Below are 12,105 nucleotides of genomic sequence, written 5' to 3'. Positions count from 1 at the left end.
ACAAGATCTCCCATTGGTAACTATGACTTTAAAGATGCTGATGTAGAAAGACTGGAATCTTTTTGTGTCACTTAGAAGAGAGATTCTGATTAAAACAGAACAGATTTTTAATGTGATACAGGAATTCTTATCTTCTCCTTGGCTTTACTGTATTTGAATTTCAGATATTATGGTAATTCTTTTAAAAGTTTGGATTTAAGTAAAGTGTTGTTTTTTTTTTTTTTTCTTTTTTTGGGGCGTGGTGGGGCACAGCTTGAAAATCATTTCTGTTTCAGATCCTTTCATTATTCCTCCGTGGTCTCGAAAGATCGATCTGCATCATCCAATGTCAGTTCCTGACAACCTGCCTTTGAGAAAGTGAAGGCATGTAAATGACATTTTCATGATTTCTGCAAAAGGCACTGAGCTTTTATCAAAATTTATATCCTATTTCAATGATGCCTCTGAAATCATTAATTTTATTGTTTAGCAAAGAGCCTTTGCAATTAGCTACTTAGAATTCAGCTCTTCAAAGGATTTCATGAAAAGTGGCCCCTGAGCTTCCTGTAGAACATTTTTTATAGTTTTAGGTCAGCATGACTGGACTTAAGATTGATTATGACCCTGAACTTGGAAAAGATTAAATTATAATTATTTGGTGAAGCCAGACATAATCCTTTGGTATAAATTAAGGGTGGCAGAGTGAAAAGTCTGTGCACTGGTCCTCAAACCAGCTTGGGCCGTTCATCTCTGTGGAGTTCGTTTCCTCGTCCACACAGTGACTCACTTCCCCGGTGGTCATTACAGGATAAAATAACGTATATAACGGGGTCTGTGGTGCTTGGAACATACCAGCCTCACGAGAGGGAGTAACGTTTTATTGATACAAATTAGAACCTTGAGAACATGCTATTATTTGGACCTGGGGTTTAAACCAAGGCTAAGGTCAGAGCGTGAGGACGATGGCCCTGGAAGGTTGGGTGGGCTTTGGCCTTGAGCTTTCATGGAAGACCAGAGACAGGGATCAGGGGTGAAGGGATCTCACAGCCGTACACCTGAGTCTCCCTGAGTCCCAGGCTTGGGAAGATGAGAACAACACTTCCGCACTCTCTAGAGTGACACTGTTTAAAAAAACCACGAATGTCCAGTGTTTGCTGGACCAACACCTGTAAACCAAAAGAAATTATGGGCAAGAGGAAATAAAAAGACCTCCACAACATAGGCTCACCCTTTCATCACAAGAGCCGACACGCAATGACTGTATTCAGTGACTCTACAGATTTCCAAAGGCTTATTCTCCATCTGTCCTTGATGTGCTGGGCATGGCAGCTGATGACAGACCCCACTTTGGGAGGCCCTGACCTGAAAGATAGTGGCATGAACCTTTGCCTCACAACCATCACTATTGGTTTGAATATTTCTAGGGAGGGCCCCTTGTATTTTCACGAGATGCTCTCTGCTGTTTCGGCGATGCTTCCGTTTATCCTTCCAAGATCTCAGTAAGGATTTGGAAAACACAGGAATCAGGGACCAGGTTGACAGACAACCATTCTTCCTGCTGAGATGCTCCAAAAAGGAACTTAGGGGCCTCTAGGTAGGTGGACCCGGATTTCATCATGTACCAAGAGCCTGACAACCTGCCTTTGAGAAAGTGAAGGCAGGCTCTGGAGGACTTAGAAGGTTAGTTGGCACATGCAGGCATGCAGTTAAGGGTGGAAAGGTTCCCATTCGGGGGCTGGAAGGCAAGGAGGGTAGTTTGTAATCCATCAAGGTTTGTTTGAGACCTTGATGTTGGAGTCAGGGAGGAGAAGCATACCTGATATTCGTGCCTCCAGCCCCTGCCTTCTTTCCACAGAGGTGCCCTCTCCACTGTGTCATTAGAGTGATTGTTCTAACATGCACGTCCGATCACGTCCTCCAGCTTCTCCATATCCCTACTGTCTCCTAAATGACAGCTCTGTTTAACACTCCCGGTATGTAAGATATTCCATAGTCATGCCGCTGCTTAGAGGTACGTGTAGCAACCACCTCTCCATCGTCCTTTGACTCCTTCTCCCAACCAGAGAGACGCTCCTTCATTTTATTGGAAGGTTCCCCATGAGACTGTGTTAGGAAAAAAATAGAGTCCCCTGTTTATAATCCTATAGGACAAAGCTCAGAGTTTCTAGCATGACAAACGCTCAATTTCACCCCATTTTTGGTAAGAAATTGGCATCAAAATCCACTTGCATCTCAGCTCCTCAGCTCTTGCCTCAATGCCTTCCAATTACACCTTTTAATTGGAAGTCTGTATTCCGTCTCCACTCATTTGCCAACGGCCCTCTGGTTCCTTAAGACTTAGCTCGTTGGGAGTTTGGGGTTAGTAGATGCAAAGTCTTGCCTTTGAAGTGGATAAGCAATGAGGTCCTGCTGTAGAGCACAGGGAACTCTATCCAGTCACTTGTGATGGAACATCATGAGGATAATGTGAGAAAAAGAATGCATATATATATATATATGATTGGGTCGCCTTGCTGTACAGCAGAAATGGACAGAACATTGTAACTCAACTACAATACGAAAAAAAATTTTAAAAGAAGATATAGCTCAAAGATTATCAATTCAAGGAGACTTTCCATCCTCTGGCCTCTCCTCACCTGTGGTCCAGTGGGATCTTGTGACTTGTTATATATTTTTTATCCCTTTCTGCTGGGAAGCCCTGGATGGCAGGGTCTGAGTCGTATCATCTCTGGACAAAGTAATGTACCTGCAGTCGTCAGAAGAGTAGCCACCCAAAGATTCCAACCCTAACTTCCAGAACCTATGAATATGCTGTATTACCTGGTGGTTGGTGACCAGTACGTATACACGATGAAATACTACTCAGCCATCAAAAGAATGGAATCAGGGCGTTTGCGGCAACACGCATGGACCTCGAGATTCTCATGGTAAGTGAAGTAAGTCAGACCGAGAAAGGCAAATACCATATGATATCATTTATATGTGGAATCTAAAATAGGGCACAGATGAACCTGTCTGCAGAACAGAGACAGACTCACAGACACACAGATCAGACGTGTGGTTGCCAAGGGGGAGGGGGAGAGGGAGGGAGTGGGATAGACGGAGAGTTTGGGGTTCGTAGATGCAAACTATGACATATAGAGTGGCTAAGCAATGAGGTCCTGCTGTACAGTCCAGGGAACCAATCTCCTGGGACAGACCATGATGGAAGGCAGTATGAGAAAGAGAATGTATCTACATATATGTATGACTGTCCCTTTGCTATATAGCACAAATTGACAGAAGACTGTAAATCAACTATACTTTTTTTTTTTTTTAAGAGATGCTCTCTTCTTTTTTTTTTTTTTTTTTTTTTGGTATTTTTTTTTTTTTTTTCTTTTTTTGCTATTTCTTGGGCCGCTCCTGCGGCATATGGAGGTTCCCAGGCTAGGGGTCGAATCGGAGCTGTAGCCACCGGCCTACGCCAGAGCCACAGCAACGCAGGATCCGAGCCGCGTCTGCAACCTACACCACAGCTCACGGCAACACCGGATCATTAACCCACTGAGCAAGGGCAGGGACCGAACCCGCAACCTCATGGTTCCTGGTCGGATTCGTTAACCACTGCGCCCTACGCCAGAGCCACAGCAACGCGGGATCCAAGCCGCGTCTGCAACCTACACCACAGCTCACGGCAACGCCAGATCGTTAACCCACTGAGCAAGGGCAGGGACCGAACCCGCAACCTCATGGTTCCTAGTTGGATTCGTTAACCACTGCGCCACAGCGGGAACTCCTGTTTGTTTGTTTTTAAAAACAAGGCAGTGAAACTAGGTACCATGAACACTGGCGTGCTGAAGGGGGCAGCACCTTGGGGTTTCATCCTGCCGAGAGGGACCGTTCCATGAGGGCATAGAACCCATGATGGATGCTTGGCGCAGCCTCAGGGAGCCACCTGGGTGTTCTCTGCCCTCACCTGTCAGGAGAGCCTGGAGTACGTGCCTGGAGTATGTACCATGGGTGTGGTTGACCCCATCCCCTGAAAGGGAGCTAGACAGTTGCGGAAGAAATCCTCTTATGAGGGGCTCTCTAGAGACACACAACTTTAGGAAGCCCAGATGACTTGGAGTTCAACTTCTTCATTCCCCCATACCCAAGAAATTCTGAGGCTCAGAAAAAGTAGAAGGTCTAATGGGGACATTTTGCTGGCAGAATAGCAACTGAGAAACAATCCTTGAACAGCACAATTCCTGTTCTGATGCTGTAGCCACGACAAAATCCCCCCCTTCTCCAGCCAGCTCCTATCACCTATCTGGATGGATGTACTATGTGCCAACTTGGGGATGATGTGATGTGTTATCAGTGGACCCCAGTCAAGCGCTAAGTTTGGAGAGGCAAGTTCACGTGGTCAGCGGCACTTGGAAACTGTTTCATTGTATCTATCACCCATCCATCCATCCACTATGGGCGACTTGAGATGTCATCCACACAGTCTCTAGCGCGTTCTCGCCTGAGTTTCTCCGAGCTTTGAGGTCTGCGATATCCGAGTGACTATTTTAATTCTGGGAGACAGATGGCGGGAACTGCATGCTTCTATCCACTTCCCGTATTTTGAGCACTTGGCCGAGCTTGAAATTGCAGAGGCAAATGGGTTAAATTGCCTGGATCTCGAAAGCCTATTCTAAAGAAGGAGGAGGAATATTTTGGGACGATTTTCTCCCTGCCGATGTGCCACTGTATTTTCTTTCCAAATCAGCTCTGGACAGACTGGTTTCTCTAATGATTCCTCACTGACCAGGGATAAAGAACTAAGCTAATAGGTCATTTCTGACCTTGCGTCATGGATTCACATGTAACTCTGGGAACTAAGTGTGGATGAGAGGGTTTCTTCTTTATTTTTGTAGAAAAGCATGAGTTAATAGGAACCCGAGCATATCTGCCCGTACTTAAATTTTAATTTTGTATTTACATTTCTATTGTGTGGAGATAATTATGATAGATCACAGGTATATGTATGAGGTGTGCTATATCTTATAATACATCACATACATATATTATTTCTTTGTTTCATACACACACACACACACACATATATATGGTCTTAACATGTATGTATGTATATAGTCTAACAAAGAAAATTTCAAAAGCTCTTTAGCCGTCCCTGTTCAGACCTCTAAGATTGTTCTGCCTGTCTTGGTAGGAATTTCGTATATATAAATAGTCTTTTTTATGCTTGAACTTGAAAGAAAAATCTATTGAGTCAGAGTTCACTCTTTTTATACAGATATAGTGATATATTTAGGTATCAATATGTCTGGATATAGATGGATGGAGAGATAGACAGTTATAGATGGATGGATAGATAGATAGACAGATATAGATGGTTTGATGGATGGGTGGATGGATGGACGGATGAATAGAGAGAGCTAGCTAGCTAGATAGAGATGGATAAATGGATGGATGGGTGTTACATCATATCTGCTGTCTCATGGAGCAGGATGAGTCTCCTGGGATGGCAGGTCCCCTAGCCGGGGAGAAGTTTGTCCTGTGAGACCTCACTCTGCACTTGGCATAGAGTGATAAAGGCCCAGTGAGAGCCAGAAGATAGGCTTAGCATTGCTCGCAACACTTGCTCACCATACTGTGTGTTTATAGAACTGCAGATTCTAGAGCCCCAAGTCTAAAGGATCTCTTAACCACCTTGACTCTAACTTCCCATGTAAAAGTGTGGAATCCAAGACCAGAAGGATGAAATAAATATGTAGGCACCCCAAGGGTGGATGGTGGAGCCAGGGGTGGGATACAGGAATTCTAAGTACCTTTCTAGTTTGTTTGTGTGTGTGCGTGTGCGTGCACATAAGAGCACAATTTTCTGAAAGTAGACTTTCCTCTGAGTTTTTTAGAGGGTGGCAAACTAGCCTGACATGAGGAGGAAGAGCTCCAGTGTGGAGCTATGACTCTGTCTGCCCTGAAACCTTGATTCATCTTCATGTACATCCATCATGGTGGCTGCCTTCTTCCCTCCGTCACAGCTTCCCTGTAAAACGCAGATGGCTGCATTGGCAGCCCTCTTCTCACTGGGTGTAAGCTCGGTGTGAAGGTAGAGGCATTTCTCCCCTCAATCCGCAGAGTGTATTATTCGTTCTTTTTAAAGTGATAGATGATTTACAGCGTCGTGTCAATTTCTGCTGAACAGCAAAGTGCCCTAGTCATATATATATATGTACATTCCCTTTCTCATATTATCTTCCATCATGGTCTATCCCAAGAGACTGGATAGAGTTCCCTGTTCTGTACAAGAGCGCCTCATTGCTTATCCATTCTCAGTGTCATAGTTTTCTTATACTTTCTTCCATCATGGTCTATCCCAAGGGACTAGAGAGTGTTCCTTGTGCTGTACAGTAGGAACTCATTACTTATCCATTCTCAATGTCATAGTTTGTGCCTATTAACCCCAAACTGTGAGTAGAGGTGAAAGATGTACCGAAAGATTGAGGAACAGGGATCTCCGAGTGGAAAATCTGTGCTCTTGGCAACATTTAAAAGCGTGTGCTGGAGTTCCCGTCGTGGCGCAATGGTTAACGAATCCAACTAGGAACCATGAGGTGGCGGGTTCCGTCCCTGCTCTTGCTCAGTGGGTTAACGATCCGGCGTTGCCGTGAGCTGTGGTGTAGGTTGCAGACGCGGCTTGGATCCAGCGTTGCTGTGGCTCTGGCGTAGGCCGGTGGCTACAGCTCCGATTGGACCCCTAGCCTGGGATCTCCATATACCGTGAGAGCGGCCCTGAAAAAGGCAAAAAGACAAAAAAAAAAAAAAAAAAAAGCGTATGCTTATTTTCTGTATATCACAGACAAGTGGCTTAACTCACTTTACCTCCCACCATCCACATCCTTGTTGAAATAGGACATGGAAACTACATTTAGAATATTGGTGGTATAGATTAAATGACCTTACTTAGAGAGTTGCTGTTGTAGCTCAGCAGGTTAAGACCCCGGACGAGTATCTGTGAGGATGCAGGTTCAATCCCTGGCCTCGCCCAGTGGGTTAAAGGGTCCAGCATTGCCGTGAGCTGTGGTGTAGGTTGCAGACACAGTTGGGATCCCACGTTGCTGTGGCTGTGGTGTAGGCGGTCAGCTGCAGCTCGGATTCAACCCCTAGCCTGGGAACTTTAATATGCCACAGGTGTGGCTGTAAAAAGAAGGAAAAAAATGACCTTAGTCGTGCCAAAATATACATGTTCCAGCTGTGTTGGGATATTCATTTGGCCAATCTGTAGGATTTCTCCCGACTTCATCTCTTCTCTGCCTCTGCCGTGGTCTGGTCACAGGTGGCAAGGACAGAAAAGAGGCACTTGGGCCACACAGTCCTGTGTGAGTTTTGGGTAGAGACCAGTCGTGGATAAATGTATAAGCACGTCATTGTCAAGTGCTGGCTTTCTGCCCAGTCTACACCACAGGGCCCATGACCTTGACTTACTGTTGTGACCACATCTCTTTACCTAGAAAACAGGACTTTGTGGGTTATGAATACTGAGCTGGGGTATTTTGCTGGGTTATCAATCCAATGAGTCCCCAGATTAGAGAACCCTTCCCGGCTGTGGTCAGAGGGAGAAGGGATGATGGAAGAATGGTTTAAAAGATGCACCACTGCTGGCCTTGGCCATACCGTGAGGGGACTACAGACCAAGGAATGTTGGGGGCCTCTAAAGCTGGAAAAGCCAGGAAACAATTCCTCTCTAAAGCCTCCAGAAGGAACTCCGCCCTGCTCACACCTTTATTGTAGCCCAGCAAGGTCCACATCAGCATTCTGATTCACAGAACTATAAAGTAATACATTTTCTATTTATTTTTTTGTCGCCTATGGAAACGCCCAGGCCAGGGATTGAACCTGAGCCACGGCAGTGGCAATGCAGAAGCCTTAACCGAGAGGCCACCAGGGAATGCCAAATTTGCATTTTTTCCCCGTATTCTTTATTTTTCTCTTTCCAGGGTCACACCCACAGCCTATGGAAGTTCCCAGGTTGGGCTCCAGGTGGAGCTTCAGCTGCTGGCCCACACCACAGCCACAGCAGTGCCAGATCTGAGCTGCACCTGCAACCTATACCGCAGCTCAGGGCAACGCGAGATACTTAACCCTCTGAGCAAGCCAGGGTTGGACCATGATCCTCACGGACATGTGTTGGGTTCTTAACCCACTCAGCCACAATGGGAACTCCCAAATTTGCATTTAAAAATTTTTTTATTACTCAATGAATTTATTACATTTACAGTTGTGCAATGATCATCATAATCCAATTTTATAGGATTTCCATCCCACAACCCCAGCGCATGGCCCCACCCCCCAAACTGTCTCCTTTGGAAACCATACATTTTTAAAAGTCTGTGAGTCAGTATACGTTCTGCAAAGAAGTTCAGTCTGTCCTTTTTTCAGATTCCACATGTCAGTGAAAGCACTTGATGTTGGTGTCTCATTGTCTGGCTGACTTCACTTAGCATGATAATTTCTAGGTCCATCCATGTTGCTAAGAATGCTGGTATTTTGTTCTTTTTAATGGCTGAGTCATATTCCATTGTGTATATGGACCACATCTTCTTGATCCACTCCTCTGTCGATGGACATTTAGGTTGTTTTCATGTCTTGGCTATTGCAAATACTGCTGCAGTGAACATTCGAGTACATGTGTCTTTGCAAGTCATGGTTTTCTCTGGATAGATGCCCCGGAGTGAGATTGCTGGATCAAATGATAGTTCTAGTTTTAATTTTCTGAGGCATCTCCATACATTTTCCACAGTGGTTGCACCAATTTACAATCCCACCAACAGTGTACTAGGGTTCCTTTTTCTCCACACCCTCTCCAGCACTTATTGTAGACTTTTGGATGATGGCCATTCTGGCTGGTGTAAGGTGGTACCTCAGAGTGGTTTTGATTTGCATTTCTCAATTAATGAGTGATGTTGAACATCTTTTCATGCGTTTTTTGGCCATCTGTATGTCTTCTTTGGAGAATTGTCTGTTTAGATCTTCTGCCCATTTTTTGATGGGGTTGTTTGTTTTTTTTTTTTTTTTTGATATTGAGCAGCAGAAGTTGTTTATAAATTTTGGAGATTAATTCCTTGTCGGTCGACTCATTTGCAAAGATGTTCTCCCATTCTGTGGGTTGTCTTTTTGTTTTGTTTAGGGTTTCCTTTGCTGTGCAGAAACTTTCAAGTTTAATTAAGTCCCATTTGCTTATTTTTGTTTTTACTGTCATTACTCTAAGAGGTGGATCTGAGAAGATGTTGCTGTCATTTATGTCGGAGAGTGTTTGGCCCATGTTTTCCTCTAAGAGTTTTATAGCATCTGGTCTTATATGTAGGTCTTTCATCCATTTGGAGTTGATTTTTGTGTATGGTGTTAGGGAGTGTTCTAATTTCATTCTTTTCCATGTGGCTGTCCAGTTTTCCCAGCACCATTTATTGAACAGGCTGTCTTTTCTCCATTGTATATTCTTGCCTCCTTTGTCCTAGATGAGTTGGCTGTAGGTGTGTGGGTTTCATTCTAGACTTTCTATCCTGTGCCACCAAATTTGTAGTAACTTCTTCCACCAGCAATCGAAAAATTGATATAGGCAGCAAGGGGTGGGGTGAGTTGAGAGAAAAGTTAAAAAGCACATTTTAAACCTGTAGCATAGCATTTACAGGTTACTGGATGTTAAATATAAATGTATCCGTTCCCTATGAAATAAACAAATGCAAAATGATATGTACATAAAATTGCAACATTTAAAAGAGGACCATTGGAATGTATCACTTATCACTATGATATATATTGTTACACATACCATGTAACTATTTTAACGTTGTTGTAACCCAGTTATGATTAGAACTCATGATAACATGAGTTGAAATCAGTGAAATTAGTGTATAGTATCTATTTGGGAAAGACAAAGGAATCTTTTTTCTCTCTGGGGAGAGTCAGCACCCTTTTTTCTCTTGGGCAAGCCTCAGATTTTTCAGGAGTTAGCTACTTCATTGTTGTTTATTACTTTTTTTTTGATTTTTAAAAAAAATTTATTAGGGTATAACTGGTGTACCATGTTGTATTAGCATCATGTTTACAATAAAGTGAATCAGTTATACATACACATATATCCATCTCTCCCCGTTTATTACATTTTAACTAGATTTTTTTGTATGTCTTTGTTTGTAAATAATCCATGTTATGCATTACATTTCTATATTAATTTTCTATTACTGCCTTAACAAGTAACCATACACTTTGCAGCTTAAAACAATGCAGATTTGGAGTTCCTGTTATGACTCAGTGGTTCACGAACCTGACAAGCATCCATGAGGTCGCAGGTTCATTCTCTGACCTCATGCAGTGGGTTAAGGATCCCGGGTTGCTGTGAGCTGCCGTGTAGGTCGCAGACACGGCTCAGATCTGGCATTACTGTGGCTGTGGCGTAGGCTGGCACCATGGCTCTGATTCGACCCCCAGCATGGGACCCTCCGTATGCAGAGGGTGTGTTCCCCCTCCAAAAAAAGCAATGGGAATTTGTTATTTTGAGTTCTGTCAACCAGCAGTGACATGGCTGGGTTCTCTGCTCACCCAGTCACAAAGCTAGAATCGAGGTGTTGGTCAGCCAGGCTGGGCTCTAATCTGGGAATCAGCTTCCAGGCTCACTCAGGTTCCAGTCAGCAATCAGGTCCGTGTAGGCGTTGGAGGGAGGTGCCCGTGTCCGTGCTGGCTCTGAGGCAGGCTTGTTCTCCGTCTCTAGAGACCCCAGAATTCTTGGCCTTGGGACACCCTTTCTCCATCCTCACAGTTGGCAGCCACAGGAAGAATCCCTCTCATGCTTCCAATGTCTCCGGCCCCCAGTCTCCTGCCTCCTCCTCCTGCTTCAGCCCCTGTTCTAGCCACAGCCCACCCAGATAATCCAGGTGGTTCTCTCATCTTTAAGGTCATGGCTACCTTAAGGTCAGTGCTCTCTGCACAGCCCCTCTTGACAGGTGAAGTCTCACGTTCACAGTCTAGAGGATCAAGGTTGGGACAAGCCTTGGGGATCACTTTTATCTTAACATCACGAAATGAAATACAGCAGGCAGACCACATGCGCAAAACCAGAAGTTACAAACGCAATGACCTCTTTTTTTTTTTTTTTCTTTGTTTCTTTTTAAGGACACACCCACGGCATATAGACGTTCCCAGTGAGGGGTTGAATCAGCGCTGCAGCTTCCGACCTACGCCACAGCCGCAGCAATGCCAGATCCTTAACCCAGCGAGCAAGGCCAGGGATCAAACCGGCATCCTTATGGGTACTAGTCGGGTTTGTTACTGGTGAGCCACAATAGGAACTCCCCTACCTGGTATTTTAGAAATCAGATCCTCGGGAATGTAAGATGGTCTGATTGATTGCAGAACAAGAAAACAGCTATAAAATCAGCACTGGATATGGTGATGCTTGAAGCCTTTCATGCAGCAGAGTGATCCACCCCATTCAGGAGGGAGTACCTGCGACTTATTGCGATGGGTGGGTGAAAAATGAGAGCTCGGTTTTTCTCTGTATTTCCCTTCCTGCCCTGTCTTATAAAGATGGATAGTCTAGATGTGTTTACAGCCTAATTTTCTTTGTATTCCACTTTTCCTTTTCTGGGAAGAAATGCAGTTATGTAATACTTTTGGTTATCTCAGACAGTGTTCTTAAAATACAGTGTACAATTATAGGACAGATACACTTACAGTTTGGGATCTGGTTTTTATGGGCTCCAAATGGTCCAGGACTTAATGCTGCTTGTTTTTAAAAATGTCTTTATGGGTACATGTAATTCTAAATTGTTAGAGGCAGAAACTATTACTTATTGGAACACTCTGATGGGTCAGCCGTGTGACACTGATAGCATCTGATTTTTACAAGAATTGGATTGAATATACATTAGTTTTTCCACTATACAGATGAGGAAACTTAAGTTCAGAGAGTGAGATCATTTTCCGGAGGGCAGGCAGCTGTAAGTGACACAGTTGCATCGGTGAGGGACTCTGCACAGACACACACAGATAGCTGAGTGTCCTTGCCTATGCCTGTCTATATTATCCCTCTTTGCCTATCTGTCTCTGTGTCTCTTATCTATCTAGCCATCCACTCACATTGTATTTATGTGTGTAGCA

The 12,105-nt window shown here is 44.2% G+C and overlaps 1 protein-coding gene across 49 annotated transcripts in view; it reads left to right on the top strand.

The window, feature by feature from the left end:
* LOC106506881 (pseudouridine-5'-phosphatase-like) overlaps positions 1-12,105 on the top strand; it is a 744,469-nt gene that overhangs the window by 243,933 nt on the left and 488,431 nt on the right. The window lies entirely within an intron of this gene.

Source organism: Sus scrofa, chromosome Y (genome assembly GCF_054392235.1).
Source record: "Sus scrofa isolate SSC_HxYL_T2T_F1_AM1 chromosome Y, Sscrofa_HxYL_maternal_Yorkshire_Landrace_v2.0, whole genome shotgun sequence".
In the NCBI taxonomy this organism is placed as follows: domain Eukaryota; kingdom Metazoa; phylum Chordata; class Mammalia; order Artiodactyla; family Suidae; genus Sus; species Sus scrofa.
The sequence above is the reverse complement of the archived record's forward strand: the minus strand, read 5'-3'. Positions and strand labels throughout refer to the sequence as shown.